The sequence below is a fragment of the Camellia sinensis genome, chromosome 3 (assembly GCF_055761805.1).
Source record: "Camellia sinensis isolate YWXY chromosome 3, ASM5576180v1, whole genome shotgun sequence".
Taxonomy (NCBI): Eukaryota; Viridiplantae; Streptophyta; class Magnoliopsida; order Ericales; family Theaceae; genus Camellia; species Camellia sinensis.
Window position 1 is genome coordinate 184862646 of NC_138963.1, and position 24940 is coordinate 184887585.

The 24940-nt window shown below is 38.4% G+C and overlaps 1 long non-coding RNA gene across 2 annotated transcripts; it reads left to right on the forward strand.

Annotated features, from left to right (window-relative positions):
- Positions 1-11228: 11228 nt before the first annotated feature.
- Positions 11229-13546, forward strand: LOC114268732 (uncharacterized). Of its 2 annotated transcripts, XR_014364978.1 has the most exons (4): positions 11229-11340; positions 11490-11552; positions 12463-12584; positions 13254-13546. It is a non-coding gene; the product is annotated as an uncharacterized LOC114268732 (long non-coding RNA). The 2 variants fall into 2 exon arrangements; XR_003631392.2 differs by lacking the exon at positions 11229-11340 and having other exon boundaries at positions 11414-11552.
- Positions 13547-24940: the final 11394 nt, after the last annotated feature.

A 24940-nucleotide genomic window follows, 5' to 3' on the forward strand; every position in this document is an offset into this window, starting at 1 on the left:
ATATAATAATAACAAATTATGATCACTACAACATTACTCAATCATATATAACAGCCCTCGAAGTTTTTAGCTCACGTCTCTCTTACAGAAGTTTAGGAATTAAAAGAGAAACCTTGTAAATGCCCCACAGAGATTAATCTGTATTATGTTAGAGAAGAATTGTATAGAAAACATCATAAAAATAAGATTATTTATTTTCATGGGCATTTTATTTTAAAATAAAAAAATCAAGATTCAATAAGAAAAATGTTTAAAACTCACAACAACAAAAAAATCTTACCATTTGACCTACAATGATCTGTTATGATAAATGTTAACATTTGATTTGTCACATACACAATTGTGTAGGACTTATCTCTCTTATTACATCATTGTGAGTGAGTTTAGAGGTCTAATTTGTGGATTTGTAGCACTTGTCTTTCAATAATATTACAATTTCAAAAAAATTATTTAAAAATAATAATTTATGACTCACATTAATTTCATATTTGAACCTCACATTATATTAATTTAATCTCTGCCACACAAGTTTAATATAATTTTTGTAAGACAGTAACATTTCTGAAGAAAGTGAGAAAAAATAAATTTAACAATATTACATCTTTCTAATTTATTATCTTTAAATAATTTCTAATGATATAACATTAAAATTAGAGTAATGCTAGGGACCCCAAATATTCTACCAAAAGTTTTACTAAATGTCTCACATGGGTGTGGGACCCACACAATGTGGGTCTCATGTGGGTCCCACATCCATGTGAGACATTTGGTAAAATTTTTGGTAGAATTTTTGGAGCCTCTAGCATTTTTGTTAAAATTAATCTCATATAATGAAATATTTAATAAATTAAAATCTAACACTTGTATACATAGTTTTGAATGAATTTTAACAATAATATGGTAAGTGTGTCAAATATTTTTCAAATAAATTGGGTTGCGTTATCGCTGATGTCAACCTTCACTAACCAAATATAGTAGTATTTTTTCAGTCAATCTTTACTTCTTTGATTAATCTTCTTTGACGTCCATGAATATACGGTGTTTTGAAAAGTTGATAAAAAAAATTAATTTTTTAAATTTTTTAATTTTTTAGTAGTTTTTTTTTTTTGTGTAAAAAAATTAAGGTGCCGTTTGGTAACACTTACGTTTTCAGTTTTCTATTTATATTTATAAAAATTTAAAAAACTCAAATAAAACTTGTTTGGTAAAATTTTTAATTTATAAATCAGTGGTCTCAGTTTATAAATTTGGCCAAAAAATGAACACACAAAAAATGTGTTTCCGTTTTAAGTTTTAAGTTTTTTTTTTTTTTACCACCCAACACTAGCCACCACCCGCCACCATTTTCCACCACCGTCTTCCGTCACCACCACCCACCTGCCACCACCACTCACCACTCATCTGCCACCACTACCCACCAGCCACCTGCCACCCACTCGCCACCACCACCCACCCACCCCTCACCACCGCCACCACCACCACCACCACCACCGCCGCCACCACCTACCTACCATCCACCCGCTACCACCCGCCACCTACTTGCCACCACCACTCACCACCCACCATCCACCACCAGCCACCCACCACCACCAGCTACCTACCACCCACCCGCTACCACCACCCACCCACCACCCACCACCAGTACCACCACCACCCACTTGCTACCACCTACCATCCGCCACCGTCACCCATCCACCTACCACCACCACCACCTGCCACCTACCCACCACCACCCACCACCACCCTCCACCCACCACCCACCTGCCACCACCACCCACTCGCTACCATCCACCACCCGTCACCGTCACCCACCCACCCACCCACCATCAACCACCACCACCCGCCATCCGCCACCTACCTTCCACCACCACCCACCACCCACCCACCACCACCACCAGCCAATCGCTACCACCCACCACCCGCCACCTACCCGCCACCACCATCCACCACCACCCACCTGCCACCACCACCTGCCGCCACCACCACCACCCACTCGCTACCACCCACCACCCGCCACCGTCACCCACACACCCATCACCACCACCCACCACCACCACCAGCTACCCACCACCCACCGTCACCAGTTCCCACCACCGTCTTTCGCCGCCACTTGCCATTTCTCACTCTTTTTTATATTTTTAAAAATTTTTAAACATTTTGTCAATTACCAAATGCGTTTGTAGTTTATGTTTTTTTAAAAATAAACAAAAACCAGTTTATAAAATTTTTGTAAATGTAAACTGAAAACGTAAACGTTACCAAACACACACTAAAAGATCAAAAAACTTGTTTTTTATCAAATTTCCAAATTGCCCGCTACACTTTCTTCTACTTCATATCCTGAGTTTTAAGTATTAACCAATTACCTGAAATTGAAATTCCATATATAAAAGTCATAAATCATGTTCGTTCGGTGACCTTCTAGATGTGCATGAACCGAGACCAAGTCGTCAAGGTCGGCCTGACATTTTTAGAGACCATGGCGAATTCAAAAAATAAGATCCGATTTTTGTTTTCATTATAGAATGACATATTCTTTGTTTTCATTCTAGGATGATTAGTCTTTGTTTTCATTATAGAATGACATATTCTTTATCTTAAATGATGATTTTGTTACAATATTTTTTATTATCTTTCAGTAAGTCAAATGTGATGATAAATATTAAGATGAAATATTATTTTATTTCACTTTTTTTTAATTAATCAAACATAATTTAAGATGAAAAATTATTTAGAAACCCCCTATTTTAAAGACAAAATTCGGAGCGAGATAGTGCAACCTTACCTGCCTTGTCTAACGCCGGCCCTGCAAGTTGGGACTAAATAATTTTACTGATGTTTGCAATGACGCAATTAAAACAAGCTCTACGAACACTCCAAAAGCTTTAGTTGCATGGCAGAAAGATTTTTGTTTTATTTTATTTCAGAGATCTCAAATGAAGAACTAGAGTGTCAAAGTTGAAGTATTGAATGAAAGAAGGTTGTGCTTGTTGCATTTTTTAAAGTTAGCCTCGCTTAGCATGAAAATTTTTGCGGCTAAAAAGTTAAAATAGTCATAAAACAATCAAATAGGTTAAAAGATCAATAAAATAAAATGTTATATTTAAATTATAATTATTTTATTTTTTTTTATAAAAAATTAAAAAAATTAAAAAAAAACTCATCACAAATTAGATTTTTTAGCCTTAGACTAAAATAGGTAAAAAATCAAAAAGTCAACTAATATCCCCAACGAAGCCTTAATAATTAGAAAGGAGATATTAAAACTATTCTTTTTCTTTTTTTTTCTTTTTTTTTAATTTTTAGATGGTTACTATTTTTTAATTTATAAGGATTAGGCTTTATCTCGAGTTTAAATTTAAATTTGAGATCATAGGTCTCATTTTAATTATTCAAATTGTTTATTTTATAAACCTTTCTTGTATATTATTTATAAAAAATTAAATTAATTCAATAATTATAATATTTTTATTTTATATATTGATCTATGAAAAAATGAATCATCTACGTGTCACTTTGGCCATATTTGTTTGGCGTATTATATTGAATAAAATTATTAGTGAGAGAATGATTAGTAAAAAGATTGTTAATGTGGAGAGCAAGAAATAATGTTCTCGTATAATCCTGTTGATCAAGTCTGCGCTCCTCCAAACGTCGTCGCTTTACTCCCTGAAACCATAAACGTGAGCTAACCGGCGGGTGTGTGCCGAATACCTCTCCGATGCCTAAGTCAGCAAAATAGACATATAGACAAAAGCTCTGTGTATTCGAGAATCAAAGTTGTGTTACCTCTCCATAGGTGATGTTATGAGTTTTTATAGGTTTTGCGTGGCACAATCCTAGTAGGACTCTTATTTCTCCATGTAGAGTCCTCCTAGGAATCACAATCTTGAAAGATAATGCTTATCCTTCAACACCCCCTTCACTGCTTAAACCAAGTGAGATGGTTTTACTTCGGTAGTATGACAAAACGACCGGGCTAACAATACTTCTTTGTCATACTCAAACCAGCACCTTTACATGCAGCTCATAGCTCGGCCTTTGTTTACTAATACCTCGGTTGTATCCATTAAAGACCGGGCTAAATACAGTAAGCTCCGACCGCGCTAACCATAGCAAGGTCAACCTCAAAAAGTCATAACACCTCGGTCCAACACACTGTGGCCGAGATAATTACCACTCCAACCGAGGTGGCTGAGCTAACTGCAAAGTTCCTTTTGGACCAAGCTAACTACAAGGCCCTTTTACTCAGCCTTTCTTACCATGGCTCACAGAACGGCCCATTACCCAGCTCGGTCCAATTTATTTATAAATTACCCTCTCAATTACCTCTTAATTCCATCTGCACAGCATGATTGGAACTACCTGTCACAAGCCGAGCTAAAAACTTTAGCTTTTAAACCGAGCTAAACTCACACCGGGCTACTAATCTGTCCAGTCAAAACGTCTCTTCAGTTGCTGTAACTGAATCGTTTTCTATTCCATGGACACGTGGCAGACTCTTATTGGCCCAGCGCAGCTGTCGCACCGTCCTCGTACTCCGAAAAATTTGAACAGTCCCGCCCTTTTCACACGTCTTTATACAAAAAACCCTACATTTCGAATCAAATTCTCTTACTATTCATCTTCTCTCTCTCCGTTCTTCTGAGCTTTTGCTCTTGCAAATACAGTGCCTATGAATCTCTTCCTCGTGATCTCGAACTTCATCCTTACGTCTTCAAACTGTAAGTAACTCAATCTTATTTCCTTTTTGTTTCTCTAGTTTCTGTTGTATGTAGCATACTATCCATATGTTTCTCAAAACGTACATACTATTTTTGTTTCCATTTTTCTAGGAAAAACCATGTAATAGAACCACTGTATTTATGAATAATCTGAAGAACGATGCGTTTGATCCGAAATCACACTTCAACCGAACTAGGAAGTTGTTTGTATTAGGTGCGTACCCAACAAAACTGAACAACCGAACTAGGACTTCATGCCATACCTGTAGTTTCAAATAGGTCTTAGTACCTTCTGTTTCACTTAGCTGAGCTAGCGAACTGTATTAGGTGTGCGCAATGCCGTGCTAGAAAGTTTCAACCACTGACCGGGCTAAAATTTGGGGCCAAACCAACTCCCTTACTTAGTCAAAAACTGAACTAAGAATGTTGCACCACAAGCCACAACCGGGCTACGAACTTCTCATTTACTTAACTGGGCTAAAGTCCCTCGCTCAAGCTAAGCTAAAAATGATATTCCCCACGTAGCCAAACTAGGACTCCATTTATTCTGCCTTTGTTTCTTTTAGCGCGGTCCAACGATCTGTGCTTAACACCTTTCTTTTTCACTTTGTAGACTTAGGCTGGCCTGGCACTCCCTTCACTACAACAAAAAGCACAAATGGCGCACTACAAGAAAATACAGTTTTGGCAACCACTTTTGTCGACTAAAAATATTTTAGTTGCCAAAAGTTGTCGAATTAGCGATCAAAAATTATGTTAGTCGGTAAAAGTACAATATTTAGCTACTAAATTTTTTTAGTCGGGGTATATTAATTTTTGGCGACTAAAAAAAATTTAGTCGCTAAAAATCTCACAATTGGCGACTAAAAAAAATTTAGTCGCTACATTTGCCACAATTGGCGACTAAAAAAATATTTTAGTCGCTAAAAATCTCACAATTGGCAACTAAAAAAAATTTAGTCGCTACATTTGCTACAATTGGCGCTGTATAGATAGTTTTGGCAACTAAAATAATTTAGTCGCTGGAAGAAACATAAAAATTTACTTTTTATCTTTGGCGACCAAAATTTTGGTCAGCAAAAATGTAATTTCAGCGACTAAATTTTTAGTCGCTGTATAGATAGTTTTGGCAACTAAAATAATTTAGTCGCTGAATGAAAAATAAAAATTTGTTTTTTATCTTTGGCGACCAAAACTTTGGTCGGCAAAAATTTAATTTCAGCGACTAAAAAATATTTTAGTCGTTGTATATATAGTTTGGCAACTAAAATAATTTAGTCACTGAATGAAAAATAAAAATTTTCTTCTTATCTTTGGCGACCAAAATTTTGGTCGGCAAAAATTTAATTTCAGCGACTAAAAAATATTTTAGTCGCGGTATAGACAGTTTTTGCAACTAAAATAATTTAGTCGCTGAATAAAAAATAAAAATTTGTTTTTTATCTTTGGCGACCAAAAGTTTGGTCGGCAAAAATTTAATTTCAGTGACTAAAATATATTTTGGTCGCTGTATAGATAGTTTTGGCAACTAAGATAATTTAGTCGCTGAAAGAAAAATAAAAATTTATTTTTTATCTTTGGCGACCAAAATTTTTGTCGGCAAAAATTTAATTTCAGCGACTAAAAAATATTTTGGTCACGGTATAGATAGTTTTGGCAACAAAAAAAATTTAGTCGCTGAAAGAAAAATAAAAATTTACTTTTTATCTTTGACGACCAAAATTTTAGTCGGTAAAAATTTAATTTCAGCGACTAAAAAATATTTTGATCGCGGTATAGATAGTTTTGGCAACTAAAATAATTTTGTCACTGAATGAAAAATAAAAGTTTGATTTTTATCTTTGGCGACCAAAATTTTGGTGGGCAAAAATTTAATTTCAATGACTAAAAAATATTTTGGTCGCTATATATATGGTTTTGGCAACTAAAATAATTTAGTTGCTGAAAGAAAAATAAAAAATTTCTTTTTATCTTTCGCGACCAAAATTTTGATCGTCAAAAATTTAATTTCAACGACTAAAAAATATTTTGGTCGCTGTATAGATAGTTTTGGCAACTAAAATAATTTAGTCGCTGAAAGAAAAATAAAAATTTACTTTTTTTCTTTGGCGACCAAAACTTTGGTCGGCAAAAATTTAATTTTAGCGATTAAAAAATATTTTAGTCGCGGTATATATAGTTTTGGCAACTAAAATAATTTAGTCGTTGAAAGAAAAATAAAAATTTATTTTCACTGATCACTCTCTCTCTCTTTCTGTCCGTCTCTCTCTCTTTCTCTCTGTGTCTCTGACTCTATCTCTCTTCTCTTTCTCTTTCTCTCTCTCTCTCGCTCATTACTCTTCTCTGTCTGTCTGTCTCTCTCTTTCTCTCTGTGTCTCTGTTTTTGTCTCTGTCTCTCTTCTCTCTCTCTTTCTCTCTCTCTCATCACTCTTCTCTATTTGTCTCTCTCTCTCTCTGTGTCTTCTCTCTATCTCTCTCATCTCTCTTCTCTCTCTGTCTCTCTTCTCTTTATCTCTCTCGTTTCTCGCTCATCTCTCCCTGTACCTCTCTCGTTTATCTCTTTTTCGCTTTTTTTCTCTCTTTCTCTTTGTCTGTCACTTTTCACCCATTTTTTTATATTCCTCTCTCTCTTCTTTTTCTCTCTCTTACTCATCACTCTTCTCTGTCTGTCTGTCTGTCTGTCTCTCCTGTGTCTTTCACTCATCTATCTATTCTCTCATCTATTTTCTCTCTCTGTCTCTTTCGTTCATCTATCTTGTCTCTATCTCTCTTGCTCATCTCTCTTCTCTCGCTCTCTCTCATCTCTCTTCTCTCTCTGTCGCTCTCGCGCATCTCTCTTCTCTCTATCTCTCTCTCTTGTTCATCTCTCTTCTCTCTATGTCTCTCTCGCTCATCTCTCTTCTCCCTATCTCTCTCGTTCATATCTCCTCTTTCTTTGATTCTTTTTCTGTCTCTTACTCTCTATCTCTTTCTCTTTTTGTTTCTCTCTCTCTCTCTCTCTTCTTTTTCTCTCTCTCACTCATCACTCTTCTCTGTCTGTCTGTCTTTGTCTCTGTCTCTTTTTCTCTTTGTCTCTCGCTTATCTCTCCTCTCTCTATCTCTCTCATCTTTTTTCTTTCTCCGTCTCTCTCACTAATCTCTCTTCTCTCTATCTCTCTCTATCTCTCCCGCTCATCTTTCTTCTCTCTCTATTTCTTTCTTTTTCTGTCTTTCTCTTGACCATATCTTTTCGCTCTCTTTCTCTCTCTCTCTTTGTCTATCTCTCACTCATCTCTTGTTTCTCTCTGTCTCTATCTCTTTCTCTTTATATCTCTCTTTATCTCTTTCTCTCTCTCTTTCACTCATCACTCTTCTCTCTCTCTTTCTCTCACTATGTTTGTCTGTCTGTCTGTCTCTTACTCTTCTCTCTCTCTTTCTCTCTGTGTGTCTGTTTGTCTGTCTGTCTGTCTCTCTCCCCTATTGTGTTCACCTTGCTCACTCTTTCCCATCCCTCTTCTCTATTTACCAAGCTCTTTACTACACGAAAATGCACTTTTAGCGACCACTCTGTCTCTCTCTCGCTCATCACTCTGTCTCTGTCTCTCTCTCACCACCCATTTCCTCTACCACATTCACTACTACTGCCAATGTCATTCCACTACCAACAATATTATTACCATTGTTGCCACTCCACCTCTACGACTACCATTACTACCACCATCGTTACGACTCCACTACCACCACCACTACTACTACTATTACCTCTCCTTTACCACCGCCACTTCATCTCCTCTACCACTACCACAACTTCACCACTAATCTCCTTCGCCATCACCACCACCACAATCACCTCTTATCCACCACCTTCACCTCTTATCTACCACCTTCACCACTCCCTCTCCTCTATCACAAAAAATTAGTTCTTGATTTTTAGTAACAAAAAAAAAAAAAAAAAAAAAAATAGGCCACAAAAAAAAAAAAATCATGAACCATAAAAAATTAATTTTATTTTAACAAAAAATATTTTTCATTAAAATATTAACCCTACTTCTACCAAATAAAAAAAAAAATCATTAAAATAAAAATGAAACAAATTTTCCCTTTTTTTTCACTGACCCGCCCGCCCAAACTTAATTTCCCCCCTTTTTTAATTCAACTTTAGAATTGATTTGATTTGTATTACCCCTACTTCAACCAAATATTTTTCAGATTCAGACTAACTTGTTGCCATTGTAGTAGTGTCATCTCTTCAGCAATTTATCTTCAACTTCTGAGATTTACTTAAGTTCAATTTTGAACTTTCTAGAGAAGCTGGCTCTAGCAGCTCCAGGTTTTGCTTACAGGGATATTGTCACTAGTCAATACCTTCACACCTTCTTACCTCTTCTATAAATATTTCCTAATTATCAAGTGTTTTCTCAATCATTCTCTTTTATTTTTCTCTATCTCAGAGCTTATAGGCTTGATGGATGTACAAGGTTCCATCTTGTTTTGAAACAAAACCTTCAGAAGGTCGCACTAAAATAGAACCTGATGTTGTCCATGGTCAAAGGAAAGGATATCTTAGTTTTCTTCTGAATTTATAGCTACCATTCCAGTTTCTCATTTCAGTTTACCATTCCAGTTTTCTTCTGATTGCATTCTGCAGTAAGAAACTCATGAATTTTGATTTATTGCATTGAATTTTTGACCAATTTCTTACTTTATATTTACTTGTTGGAATTCATGAAATGAAGTTTGTTCTTGAAAAAGAAAATTTAATGCTAGTCTATTTCTTTGGATTGTGCTTATGTGAAGAGGGGAAGGAAGAAAACGTGTTTTAGTTATTTCTATTAGCAATGGTATCCATGATAGGCTTTGACGTTATTTAAATGTCTAATATATAAGTCACCACCATATAGTGAAGAAAACTTTGCATTCCGCAAGTTTCTGATACTATTGTGTATCAATGTTATTAATTATGATTTGTTTGGAAATATTGGAGAATACTGCTTATAGATTGTGGAACTGTTTTCATTTCGGAGGCTTGGTGCTTGTATTAATTGATTGGCACTGATTTCATGGGAACCTGTTATGTTCTGACGTCTTAATGGCTTCGAGGATGATCGAAATATGATATGATTGTTTGTTAGTAGTACTAATAGAAGATGGAACATAGACCTAAATCCAGCATTATATAAATTGGCTAGTTGGTGAATAAATGTTTCCATGAAACTGAATTCAGCATTAAAGTTAAAAATATCTACTTGAATAAATGTTTATTGTCTTGAATTACAAGTGCAAGTTACATGAAGATTTATTCAAGTATCTACTTGAACTTGATTCGACTCATTATTGTGAGCCGAATAATTAAAGTGGAGTATCATTTTTTTTTTTTTTGATCAGCAAAGAAGGGAGACTTTATTGATGAAATGAGCCAAAACAAGCAACAAAATACATCAATAAAGGAGGGAAGTGCAAAAAGCATCATAGCAAACACTCCACAATCCCAACTAGGTTGGCACCAAGGAGGAAGCAGTGGAGTATCATTATAGGAAGATTGTTTCCCACAAGGCACAAACAGGAGAGGTAAGAGGGGAAGGGAGCATGGTTCCCTCCTCTTTCCACCCACTTTTGAGGGTAACACATATGGTAAACTCAAACAGAAAGTTCCTTGCCCCTCTTTTCCTTTCCCCTCAGCTTTCCTTATAAACCCTCCTCCCTTTCCTCTTTCCTTCCATCCAAATAATGAAATCTTTCATTTCCCTCACTCTTCCCTCCTACCAGATGGACCTTAAAGTGAATACTCAAACCTTTAGCACATGCAACATTAGGGACATTTAGATAGAAATTGCAACTTTTTTTCCTTTTTTCTTTTTGGGTACTGTTAGACATTATTAAATGTAAATTCTAGATGTGATGTACTAGACATACATTTCTATAAGCCGATTTTTCTTCTCTTAACTGAGTACCAAGTAAGCTCTCTCTCTCCCTTGTGCTGGTGCTGGTGGTTGGGAGGACTATATTTTTATTTTATTTAATGAAGCGGTATTCAATATCGTATCATATGGTATTAGACACATCGATAGTGAGCTTATAGTTATAGCCTTATACGTAGACCCAGTACTAAATGAACACTGCAAATGAGTGAAGATGAGCAGTGGTTAAAGCACAATGATGTACAAAAGAAAAGTATAATTAACAATTGAACTTTTATCTAATTATGAGTTAAATAGTATAACAAACTCATGCCTTTCACTTTACATGAAAATAACAGTACACAGGAAGCACCAAAAAAACATTAGAGGTAAAGCATTTAAAAATTCAAAAGTAGCAAATTGTCATCATACTCATTAGTACAGTACATCAACTTATAATATTCTTACAGTATAAAAAAAAATCTGAGTCACCAAAGGAAAACAGTAACTGAAAAATATAAGGACAACAAACAGAAGTGCCCCATTGTGAAAATCTCCATAACATACGTAGCAATTTTCAATGAAGGCATTAAAGCCTCTAATTGAGTACACTCATAGCAATATTGATGCTTATTTCCAGATGATCCAACAAGAGAAGTAGCATTGTCAGTTGTCAAGGAGTCTACATTCGCGAAAAGAAGGATTCAATTAAAAGAGAACAAGAAGCAGCAGAAAATGAAGTAACTTATCATTAATTAGGAAACAGGAATCACCCACCATTTGATTCCAGTGACAGGGCACAATGTCATAATGTTCAACATCTGACATGTCTTTTGCAGAACTAGGCTGATTGAAGATTTAACTTTAATTTTCTGTGGTCTTTGTGCAGGACCAGATAGATGAGTCCTAAACATCTTTCAAGCTGACCAGTCATTATCTTCACCCGGAGGAGGTGGGCTTTGAATGTCATTTGTTTGTGCTGACTAATTGTGTGTTGATTGTGAATGGATCCATGAAACTAATGTTCAATACTCCAACTTAAACTTGCTTTAAAATTTTATAGTGATTTGCAATGCTCTGCTGAAAGTACTGGTTCCTATATTTGCAGTATTGTTGCATTTGATTCCAGTTCAAAATTACTACCCCTTTTTTCCCCATAAATGAAAATCAAGGGTCATAAAAAAAATGGAGTGAGATTTAGATCTGAAATGTCTTTTGCAACTGCTTTATAACTTTCTCAAAAAAAAAAAAAAAAAAAAAAAAGAAGAAGAAGAAAAAGATTTGATATTGTTTTGATCTGACATGTCTAACAGGTTTGTACAGTTATGGAGAATTGTAGATAAAAACAATGATTGTTATTGTTTTGATCTTTAAATTTCAATTGCTTAGTGCATGAATGTGATACAATTGGTAATTTTCTTCTTTATGTAGTAACAGTTGTACACAAGTATTATAATTAGTTCTATGATTTAGCTGATGCATTACATGATTTTAGTTTATGAGCTTATTTCAAATCATATATTATGCATGAATCGCCTCTTTGATGGTTCAAAATGATTTGTCTCTCTCTCTCTCTATATATATATAACAATACACATTGAGCAGCATTGCAGCACACACACACACACACACACATATATATATATATATATATATATATATTTGTGAAGGATGTTGCACTCATCCCATGGAATGCTGCATTAAAAGTCTCTTCACATATATTAAAATTATTGTCTCCTTAATGTGAGCAGCAGCAGCAGCATTAATGTTTTTTTAACTATTATTATTTATGTTTCAAGTAATTCTATGCTTGTTTTTTGGTTTTTTGGATTGTCAAACTAATGGCATTCATGTTTTCTCAGCTCCTCTCCATCAGATGCAGTAGTATTATAGGCGGCTTTGCGTCCCTGATAACTTTTCCAGAAAATGGAATGCTGTTGTTCATTGCTTAACTTTGGAGGCAAAACGAACTTCTGTAGTGGAGGTATGTCCTTAAACCTAAATTACTGATAGGAATGCTAGTAACAACCTCAATACATGGGTTCTAAAATCAGTGTTCGCATAGGATAAGGGTTGAAGCTGTTTTTTGGTTTGTACTTATACTTTGGGATAATTGATGGACCACTGTCAGATACCTTCTTAATGATCTATTACATGTTCTGCTGGTCTAAATTCAAAGTTGCTATGATCCTTTATTTACTTTAAAAGAACAATTTTTTTAATAAATGTCTGCTTTGTTCATATGTTTGAAAAAATATTTGTTAGTTTTTTTGATAGATATAAGATTCAAACCCCTAACTGCACAAATCCCTCTCATATGCCATGTTAGTGTCACCCCTCCCCCGCAACAACTAAATTCTTGTAGGTGATACTAGAGTAATAGATTACAAACCCTGATTATGGTCACTTCCTAAAACAGGACAGGGTGACCATGATTATTAATTTATTATTAACTAAAGTCTGCTTGGACATTTTTTGCCCTGTTTTGGTGTAACACCAAACTAAATGAAATTTCTACCTTTACTTTCTTGTTCATGTTACCTTTAGTTTCCATGAAACTTTTTATTTTTTTGTCTAATTTTACAATCATTTGATGTGAAAATATTTTCATAGAAACATTACCTGACATTTTTTATCTTTTTCTTCTGTACAGATGGATGAACTCGTGTAACAAGTTGAATTGTACAGGACTAGTTGGCACTTGTTACATTTTTTCAAGGATTATATATTTTTGGATAGATGTGTATGAAAAATATTTGGGTAGACTAGTAATTATATTTTTAGATAGATGCGCATGGATAAAAATTTAAAACATAATAACAAGTATTTGTTATGTTTTAAATTTTTATGCTAGATGGATATGAATCGGAATTTTAATTGGAGAAATATGTAATTTTGGAATTATTTGTGGATGAAAATTTATAATAATTGCCGACTTTTATTAAACAGGTTAAGGATTGGATAATTTTTGTATTACATTGAATGTTCATGATTTAGATACTTTGTTGGTATGAATGATTCTTTTTAATTACAGATTATATTGAATGGATTTGATGGAATATTTGTCTTCAATTACAAGTTTATTTTATTAGATGTTGGCGACCAAATTGTGGTTTTGCCGGCCAAAATGTTGGTAGGCAAAAGGGTACATTTGGCGACTAAATAATTAGTCGGTAAAATTGATGATTTTGACAGCTAAAGAGTTTGGTCGCGAATAGGTCTATTGCCGACTAAACTTTTAGTCGCGCGAGCATTACTTTTGGCGACTAACATATTTGGTCATGGAATGTGACTTTTGGCGACTAATCTATTGGTTGTGGATTGTGACTTTTGGCAACTAACATGTATGGCCGTGGAATGTGACAATTGGCGACTAATATGTTTGGTCGGGAATATGTCACTTTTCGCAACTAAAGTGTTTTAGCGACTAAATGGATTAGTCGCAGTAATTGTATATTTAGCGACCAAAAATTTAGTCGGCAAATCTAATTTTTTCCCGATTGAAAAAAGTTTTGGTCGGTAATTACTTTTGCCAACCCTCAATTGGCGACTAAAGTGGCGACAAAAAAATTTGGTCGCGGATAACTTTTGCCGACCAAATTTTTAGTCGGCAAATATGACTTTTTGGTCGTGGAATGTATTGCCGACCAAACTTTTTGGTTACGGAATGTGACAATTGGCGACCAAATTTGTTGGTTGTGGAAATGGGCCACAATTGCCGACCAAATTATTTGGTCGTTGAATGTGCGAATTGGAGACTAACATGTTTGGTCGGGAAAATATGACTTTTCGCGACTAATGTGTTTTAGCTACTAAATGGATTAGTCGCAGTAATTATATATTTAGCGACCAAAAATTTAGTCTGCAAATATAACTTTTTCGCGACTAAAAAATATTTTAGTTGCTAATTACTTTCCGCGACCCTCAATTGGCAACCAAAGTGGCGACCAAAAAAATTAGTCGGGGATAACTTTTGCCGACTAAATTTTTAGTCGGCAAAAATGCGAATTCTTGTAGTGGCGACTAAAAAAAAAAATTTCGTCGCTGAAAGTAGCAGTTTCGGCGACTAAAATGGAATTAGTAGCCTAAAGTGAAGACTTTTGGTGACTAAAACAGTTTAGTAGCCAAATGTATAGTTATTGGCGACTAAAAATCAGTTTAGTCGCCGATTATATGGGTTTTAGCGATTAAAAAATTTTTAGTAGCCAAAAGTCAAGGTTTTTGGCGACTAAAAACATTTAGTAGCTAAAAGTATACGTTTTGGCGACTAAAAAATAGTTTGGTCGCCGATTATATGTGTTTTACTGACAAAAAAAAATTTCGTAGCCAAAAGTGAAGCTTTTTGGCTACTAAAAAATATTTAGTAGCTAAAAGTCAACAATTGGCGACTAAAATTTAGTTTAGTTGCCCAAAGTGGAGGGTTTTGGCGACTAAAATTCAGTTTAGTCGCCAAAAGTGGAGGTTTTAGGCGGGAATTAATTCTTTTAGCGACAAAAAAGTAATTAGTAGCCAAAAAGTATAGAATTGGCGACTAAAAAATAGCTTTAGTCACCAAAAGTGATCTCCTATTTTTTTTAGTAAATAATTTATTTTTTACATAAATTATATTAAAATAAAAATAATTATTTTTATATATATAGTTTTGTATTAATACCGGTCAATATACTATATAAATAATATATGTTGCATTTATATTTATGTGATGTTGTAGTGGTATAGTGGAGAGAGTGTGTTTCTAAAGGTTTAGAATGTGAGAGGTTGGTGGTTCGAAACTTGGGAACAGCAGAGGGTAATTTATTTATTTTTTTATGAAATAAGCTTTTGGCGACTAAAATGTGTGGTCGCCAAAAGCTTGACTATTGGCGACGAAAAAAATAGTCGGCAAATGTATAAATAATAAAAAAAATAATTCACTATTGGCGACTAAAAGATTAGTCGCTAAATGTATAATTTTCAAAAATGTAATTGACTATTGGCGACAAAAGCTTTGGTCGCTAAAGACCTGTTTTTTGCTGACTAAAAGTTTTTTAGTCGCCAATACCTCCGGCGACCATGTATTCGTGACAAAACCGGCGACCAAAATATTTAGTTGGGGAAAGTGAAAAGTCGACTTTTGGCGACTAAAAATTTAGTCGCCAAAGGTGCTTTTTCTTGTAGTGCTTGAACGCTCAACCGAGCTACTCAGCGTCATCTCTCCACCGAGCCAATACTCCAACTAATTTATACATAATTTAAGACCACATAGGTAAATATAGGTTTCTAGTAGACTCACCAGGGGCTATGGCCGAGTTCCGAAGGGACTACCATATCCCTGATGATGTCCATCTTAGTTTAGCCGAGCTAGACACCATACCCTGGGGAAAACCGGGCTTCGTTCCCTTCACCCTTCTTTCTATTGTAGAAACCGGACTCCGATTCCCTGTGCAGCCCCTTCTTTGTGAATTCCTCAGACAAACAAATCTCTGCCCTACCCAGCTTTCCACAAACTCATATCGAATAATAAATGGCATTGCCAAGCTAAACCGCCGACTAGGCCTCAACCTCGGTTTAGCCGAGATATTTCACCAATACTCTTTAGGCCAAAACGAAGACAGCTGGGTTTATTATTTAAGCATAAGGCACCGCCGTGAAAAGATAATAAAGAACACCCTGGATAAGGACGTTAATGACGACGGTTTTTTCTGGGCTTCTGGGAATTTTGAAGACCATGAGGCCTAGATCCCAGGCGGCCGAATTAACTGGAACAAAGGAGTCGCCGGTATAATTACCTCGGTTTAGTTTTGTGCTTTCTTTACGGTTGATTTCATTTTCAACCGGCCTAACCGTTGTCTTTTCCCTTTATGTAGATTTGAACCATCTTAAGTCCCAGTACAGCTACCCCAACCTAGACGCACTTCGCGCTGCACTACGATATCCCAATCGTAGCTGGGTCGAGCTGCTCAACTTTGAGCCGACCTACAGATACAGCAACAGGAGGAAGACCAGGGTGACAGACTTCCTCTTGGAGCTCTCTCCTGAACTTGATCCAACCTCGCCTGAAATCAACCTGATCCCACTAACTGCTGAACAAGAAATGGAAAAGAAGAGAGCGGTAAGGGCCCTCATCACCGAGACAAACTAACCTGAGGTACCACAAGCCGGTTAAACACAGCCGGCCATGGTAGCCCTTCCAACCGCGCAACCCTCTTCATCTCAGCCAAGCAAGCGCGCCCGAACTTCCACAACCAAGTCGCGCCTCGTCGATGAAGAAGACACTATTCTCCCCCAAACCACACAACCGAGCCCAGAGCCCGCGGGTTCTGACCGAGCTAGCCCTTCTGAATGGGCCCCAAAACTGACACTCCGGAACCGCGCCATCCGAGACACTGATTCAGTGGTGGCAGACAAAGACCACATGCTCGCCTTCAATCTGGCTAAGAGCGCGTGCCTGCCCCCTGATATGGAACATCATGACCATTTGACCGAGTTAAAGGCCATCTGGTCAGCAACGAAGTTAATGGTGCTGGTAAGTACTCCTGATCGTTTTTTATTTTATACCATTTGTTTGCTCGGTTTTGACTCATATCTGCTACCCCTCCTTTCGCAGGCCATGCAGAAAAACCATATTGCGCATAAGCGAGTGTTGGAACTGCGCAAAACCACAAGGCAGGCCATGGCTGAGGCTGAGAGCAAGACGGCCGAGCTAAATGACGCCAAGCAAAAAATGGCCGAGCTGCAATCGAATGTCGCCCGTCTCATCGGGCTAGTGGATTCGGCGGAGGTCAATAAACAAAAGGCCTTGACCGAGCTGAAAGATCGTTATCTGCGCGAGCTTGCCAAAGTTGAGCAGAAGAAAAACGCCGAGATAACCATGCTCGAGAAGAAAATGGAGGAAGCGAAAAATCGCGGTTATAAAGAGGGTGCAGCAACCTACATCCTGTAGTGCGAAGCTACTAAGGATATATTTTTCAAGTGTGGGTGGAAAGCGGTCGTGGCACAGCTCGGTCACGGTCCAGAGACCGAGGTTTTCCTAAACCCTCCTCCGTACTTCATACCGAGCTATATGGCGGAGTACGCCCACGCCATTCAACAAAAATTTCTTGAAGCTGAGGATGACGAAAAAGAATTTGAGCCTAACAATGCCCCAGTCGTCAATGATCCCACTATTCAGTCAGCTCAGGTGGGGCCACCGGTGGAAGACTTGGTTGACAATGTGACCGAGCTACTTGCTGAAATCGGGCTCCGAGTTGATCTGGATGCGGATCTTGACGACCTCTTTGCTTGATCTTATATTTTCTTTTTTTTTTGGAAAGAAACTGTAGCCGGTCTGAAGTCCCGCTCCTTTGTAACTCTGATTTGAACTTTAAATGAAAGCTTCTTTTGTTTCAACTGTTGTTTCGGTTTACTTCTATGTTTGCATTTACTTTCCAATTGTAATCTGAATGCAGTATAACATTTTCTGGCTGAGATACCTATCTCGGTCTTAACCTTGAAATCTACCTGGTCATACCTACTAACCTCTTCAGCCTAGGTTTTTACCTCAGCTGAATATTACAAAAAGTTGTTTATTCTAGCCAACCACTTTTCAGCCTGGATCCTTATCTCGGTTGAAGAGTACTAAGTGTTGGTTTTCCAGCCAACCACTCGTCAGCCTGGATCCTTATCTCGGCTAAAAAGTACTGAGTGTTGATTTTTTCAGCCAACCACTCTTTAGCCTGGATCCTTATCTCGGCTAAAGAGTACTGAGTGTTGGATATTCCAGCCAACTTCTTCAGCCTAGATCTTTATCTCGGTTGAAGAGCAATAAATGTTGATTTTTCCAGCCAACCTTTTCAGCCCAGATCCTTATCTCGGCTAAAGAGCAATAAATGTTAGTTTTTCCAACCAACCTCTTCAACCCAGATCCTGATCTTAGTTGAAGAGAGCTCAAAGTTGGTTTTTCTTGCCAACTTAGAGCGAAATGTTTGGTTATTCCTGCCAAACGTCCTGCAGCCTCGATCTTTATCTTGGCTTAAGAAAAGTGTTGGTTTTTCCAGCCAACTTCTTCAGCCCCGATCCTAATCCTAGCTAAAGAGAGCTCAAAGCTGGTTATTCCTGCCAACCTAGAGCATAGTGTTTGGTTATTCCTGCCAAACGTCCTGCAGCCTCGATCCTTATCTTGGCTTAGGAGAAGTGTTGGTTTTTCCAACCAACCTCTTCAGCCCAGATCCTAATCCTAGCTGAAGAGAGCTCAAAGTTGGTTATTCCGGCCAACTCTGATTTCATTGCCCCTAGTTCCCTAAAACTATTTTTACAGAGGAAAACAATTTATGCTGAAAAAGAAACTACGTATTTTATTGAAAAAATAAAAACTACAAGTAAGTTTAAAGAAAAGCTAAAAATAAAATAGTTTGAGATTGACAGTGTTCCATGGCCTGGGAATGACTTTGCTGTCTTCATCTTCCAAGTGGTATGCCCCTTTTCCTGCTAATCCAACCACTTTGTAAGGTCCTTCCCAATTGGGCCTTAGCTTGCCATCTCTGGGTATCAGGGTGTTTCCCATTACTTTGCGCAACACCCAGTCTCCAATCTTGAATTGCCTTGGATGTACTGTCATGTTATATTTTCTGGATAACTCCTGCTGGTATGAGGCAATGTGAACTAGTGCTCTTTCTCTTCTTTCTTCTGCAAGGTCAAGCTCCAATGCTATGGCTTCTCCATTTAAGTCTGGATCAAAATTTTCACTTCTAATTGTGGGGAGGCCGACTTCTAGTGGGATTATCGTTTCCATGCCATAGACCAAGGAAAAAGGTGTTTCTTCAGTAGATCGCCGAGGTGTGGTGCGATAAGCCCATAAAACATGAGGGAGCTCCTCCGCCCACTTGCCTTTTGCTTTCTCCAGTCTTTTCTTCAATCCATCTAAGACGACTTTGTTTGATGCTTCCGCCTGGCCATTTTCTTGGGGGTATGCCGGTGTAGAGTTGTAGAATTCTATCTTGTATTTTTCACAAAAGCCTCTAAAAATTTTACCATCGAACTGAGTGGCATTGTCAGATATTAGAGCCTTGGGTATGCCGAACCGAGTGATGATATTCTTCCAGACGAACTTCTTCACATCTTTCTCTTTTATTGATACGAGTGCTTCTGTCTCCACCCACTTTGTGAAGTAGTCTGTTGCTGCAAGAAAGAATTTTCTGTTGTCGGGCGCCGTTGGAAGTGGTCCTACTATGTCCAAACCCCACATTGCGAAGGGCCATGGGCTAGTTAACGGTAGAAGCTCTCTGGCTGGTTGATGTATTTGGTGTGTAAACTTCTGACATTTCTCGTACTTCTTGACATACTTCTCAGAATCCGCTAGCATGTAAGGCCACCAATATCCCTACGAAATTGCTCTGTAAGCCAATGATCTTCCCCCTTGGTGGCTTCCGCATATGCCTTCGTGTATCTCGAACAAGAATGTCTCGACCTTGCTGGGATGGATGCATTTTAAGTAAGGTCCTGTGAAGGATTTTTTGTACAAGGCCATTGATGGGGAGAGCCAAAATCGCTACGACTTTGCTCTAATTTTGTTGGCCTCTTTCTTCTATTCGGGTAAGACGTCGTCTTTCAAGAACACTATAATTGGATCCATCCATGAAGGGCCTAATGCGTAGCATGATTGGGATTATTTTTCCTCCAGCCAAGCTAAGAACGCCCCACTCTGCCGAGCTAAAAAGTTGTTCGGTTTCATAGCTCGTTCGGCCCAACAAGCCTTGTTAGTTGCTCAACATGTCCTTCCAAAAAATTTGAACAACCCCGCCTTTTTGCTTTCAACATTTATGTCCTTTGAGTTCGCAATCGTGTGGCGAGTAGTTCTTTCTGTGTCTCGCCAAGCAGACTTAACTCGGTTAACACTAACCCTGCCAACCTTCTTTGGCCGAGATAATCATCTCGGTCTAAGCATTCAAAAATATGTCGATCAAACCTGCCAGCTTGCTTTGGCCGAGGTACGCATCTTGGTTGAAGAATCCAAAAAACTTTGTTGGTCAAACCTGCCAAGCTTCTTGAGTCGTGATCCTTATCTCGGCTGAAGAATCCAAAAAACTTTGTTGGTCAAACCTGCCAACCTATTTTGGTCGAGGTAACTGTCATCCCCAAAGAGTGCAAAAGTTTTGTTGGTCATACCTGCCAACTTCCTGCAGCTTAGATCCTTATCTCGGCTTAGGAGAGCTAAATGTTGGTTATTCCTGCCAACCTTCTTCAGCCTAGATCATTATGTCGGCTGAAGAGAGCTAAGTGTTGGTCATACATGCCAACGTCCTGCAGCCTAGATCATTATCTCGGCTTAGGAATGAAAAAAGTGTTGGTCAAACTTGCCAACGTCCTGCAGCCTAGATCCTTATCTCGGCTTAGGAATGAAAAAAGTGTTGGTCAAACCTGCCAACGTCCTGCAGCCTAGATCCTTATCTCGGCTTAGAAATGAAAAAAGTGTTGGTCAAACCTGCCAACGTCCTGCAGCCTAGATCCTTATCTCGGCTTAGGAGAGAGCTCAATGTTGATTGTTCCTGCCAACTTTCTTCAGCGCGGATCTTTATCTCGACTGAAAAAGAGCTAAATGCTGGCCAATCTTGCCAAGCTTCTTGATTGCCCCCCAGTCGGGCAAAGACCTATTTAGAAAGAGTTGGTCAAACCTGCCAACCCACTTTGCCCCCAGTTGGGCAAAGACTTTTGCGCGGTCAGTCCTACTTGTCAACCGTGTTAACTCTTTTTGTCTGGTATCATTGTTGCGCCGGACTCTGCCTTGATGCGCGCCCCATCTTCCTCCACCCGGATGTGTTGGTGCACTCTCTCCATTAGGGCTTCCATAGTAAGGGGCAGCGTCATTGGCATTGAATCCCTCAACTTATTGCCAGCCGACAAACCTCGTTTGTACTGTGCGATAGCTAGGTTTGTAGGGCAATCTCTAATTTGATTAAAAGTCTCCCAATACCAGTTATTGTAAGATCTCAATGTTTCTTTGTCGCCCATGTCTATGGAGAGAAGCTGGTCAATCTCCACTGGTGTCTTGGTGTTCGTTCTGAATCTGGTCACAAATGCCTCCGCTAGTTGCGCCCAAGAAGCTATGCTACCTTCTGGCAACCTTTCAAACCACGTTAAACCCAGGTCACCAAGGCTGGAAGGAAACAGGATATACATTAGAGCCTCGTTTCGCCGATACATGGCCATAACCTGGTAAAAGTGGCTCAAGTGTATGTAGGGGTCCGACTTCCCCTCATAAGTAGTGAATTTGGGTTGGTGGAAGCCTGAGGGTAATGGTGCGTTCTGTATTGTTGGAATGAACGGTGAGCTCTGCAACCTTGCTAACGCTTTTTCTGCTGGTTCATAGGCAAGGCGTGGCTCTGGAATTCCAACCTCGACACTCCCATGTGTTCTAGGAGCCAATCGTTGTAGTGCGGAGACTCTGCGGGGGTCGCGAGCCTGAGTGTCTTCTCTCCTTCGAGCCTTTTCAGTCCTCATTCTCTCAGGCCTGGAGTAGCGTGTCCTGGAAGTCTTTGACTGTGTATCGCCTGACCTAAGGCTTCTACTTTTAGCTTGTGATGGTGTGACTTGTCTGTCACGATCTTCTGAGTGGCAAGAGTGTGTGTTGCCTTTGCGCCCCTCTTTTGCTACCATCCCTTTGCCTTTTATCTGGCTCTTCATAGACTCTATGTCAACCGCCATTCTTCTTATTATTTTGTCATGCTCCCTTACGCGATCTTCGAGAACTTGAGGATCCATCTTCCGTCTCTATCTATCAGGGCTTTGAGAGCGGTGTGGACTTGAGCCCCATCTTTCTCTCGCTTCTCTCCGCGGATTCCTTCGCTGGAGATCCAATTTTGCCATGGGTGGGATAGAAGGTAAACCTTCACATCTCCTACCCCCTTCCGGTGTTTGCCCATCAATAGCAGATTGCGGCAAGTCTTCATTGTGCGCCATTGCTTTCAACTAGAGAGGAAAACTTGATCAAGAAGTTTTGCTCTTTGTGAAATTCCCACAGACGGCGCCAATTGTACGAGCAAGAAATAATATTCTCGTATAATCCTGTTGATCAAGTCTGCGCTCCTCCAAACGTCGTCGCTTTACTCCCTGAAAACACAAACGTGAGCTAGTCGGTGGGTGTGCTTCCGATATCTAAGTCAGCAAAATAGACAAATGGACAAAAACTCTGTGTATTCAAGAATCAAAGTTGTGTTACCTCTCCATAGGTGATGTTATGAGCTTTTATAGGTTTTGCGTGGCACAATCCTAGTAGGACTCTTATTCCTCCATGCAGAGTCCTCCTAGGAATCACACTCCTGAAAGATAATGCTTATCCTTCAACACCCCCCTCACTGCTTAAACCAAGTGAGATGGTTTTACCTCGGTAGTATGACAAAACGACCGGGCTAACAATACTTCTTTGTCATACTCAAACCAGCACCTTCACATGCAACTCATAGCTCGGCCTTTGTTCACCAATATAGCGATCCCGGTTTTCCTCTCATGTTTACTGTATTCTGGACTCGGTTCTGTTGATAGTTGTTGTTGTCTGTATTTCATTTCCGTCCTTTAACTCTTTGTATTCGAGTTCAGAATTGTCTTGGGCGTGTTTCGAACAGGTTGGTTGAGCTTTTGTCCCAACTCTTGTTGCCCAGATTTTTAGTGATCCGCTCGAGCGGGTCTTCTTGCGCTCGAGCGGAGTTTGCATACCTTTAGTAGTTTGTCCGTCTGCAAAAATACTGCAGATGGGTTTTTCACACTCGAGCGAATTTCTTTACGCTCGAGCGGGTCGCGCTCGAGCAGGTATCCTTGGCGCTCGAGCGGGTGTTCGATGTCTGTAAAAATACTGGAAGAGTGTAATCTACGCTCGAGCGGGTGTTCTTTTGCGCTCGAGCGGGTGGAGTTTTGTAGTTATGTCTTGGCGCTCGAGCGGGTATCCTTGCGCTCGAGCGGGTCCAGTTTTTGTGTTTGACGCTCGAGCGCCCTATTCTCCGCTCGAGCGGGTCATACGTATATTAGTTGGTAGTTGGGTCATTTTAGATCACTTTTTCAACTCTCACACTCTCTCTTACTTTTCAAAACCTACTTTGAGAGCTTTTCTCACTACATTTCACATTCTCTCTAAGGTTTGATCTAGTTTGAGTGATCTTCTACCTTAGTTCCTTTGGAAAAAGTGTAGAGCTTGGCTTGGGCTACCTATCAATCCGAAAATCTTGGGATTTGGAGTACTTTCGATTTTCTTCACCTTCTCTTTTGGGCTCCGAATTTGAGGTAGGGATAACTACTCATATTTATGGTCTTTGACATAAACTTGTAGTCATTTTGATGTAATGTTGTAGTTGGGAAAGTTTGGGAGTTAGGGTTTCAAACCTTAAAATGTAAAAAGAGGGTTTTTGTCCCATTGAACTATATATGTGTATTTGAGCCTCAAAATGAAGTTATTGAGGTCTATTGATAATATTTGGACTTTTGGGTCAATATTGGGAGAAATGGGGAAAAATGCCATATTTGGGTTTTATTGGGTCATTAGTGTAATTAATGACTTTCATTGTGAAATAGTGAAATTGGGAAGTTATGAGAAAGGATGGTGGAGTTGGATTGATAAATCACTCACTTTTGAAAATATTGATAATTTATCTGTTGATGCATTTATTATCTGTTTAGACATAATTGCTTTGGGCCATCGGTGGAGGATAGTCGTGATTGTTGTAGACACTGTATGTTGATTAGGGAAAACTGAAACTAATCACGTTGAATATGTCATTGAATATGACGATTGGAATAATACATCGAATCTGTGTATTGATTGATCGTGTATATGATAATTGTTTATATATATTGTTTTGTGTGGGAGGAGATAGGGGATGTACTCTACAGTTTAGGGGAAGATAAGGGATGGACTCCTAAACCGGATGTTATTTGGGAGGAGATAGGGGATGGACTCCATTGATACAGCAAATCTGTGTATTATCTATGAAGTATGAAAGTGTTTTAATATGACATTGATACAGCAAATATGTGTATCTATTGTGAATTATGGAAGTATTTTATTATGTGTTATAATCTCATTTAAATTGTTGGTATTGGAAAGGTTTTTAACATGAGCCGTAGTCTCATGGGAATTGTTTGGCCAAGTTCTGAGCCATGTTTATAAATTGAAGTTGTTAAGTAAAAGAAAAATGGAATGAAACATGGACATACCTGTTATGAAATTGGGTAGTGCTGTATGTTGGTTTATATTGGTTAAACATTTATCAAATGCTAATGTTTTAGTTATTGCTCATATTATGTTTAGCATATCTCTACTAGGCGTTGGCTCACCCTATATGGGACATCATTTTTCAGGTTCAGGTGATATGCCACATCCAAGGAAGTAGCTTGGGA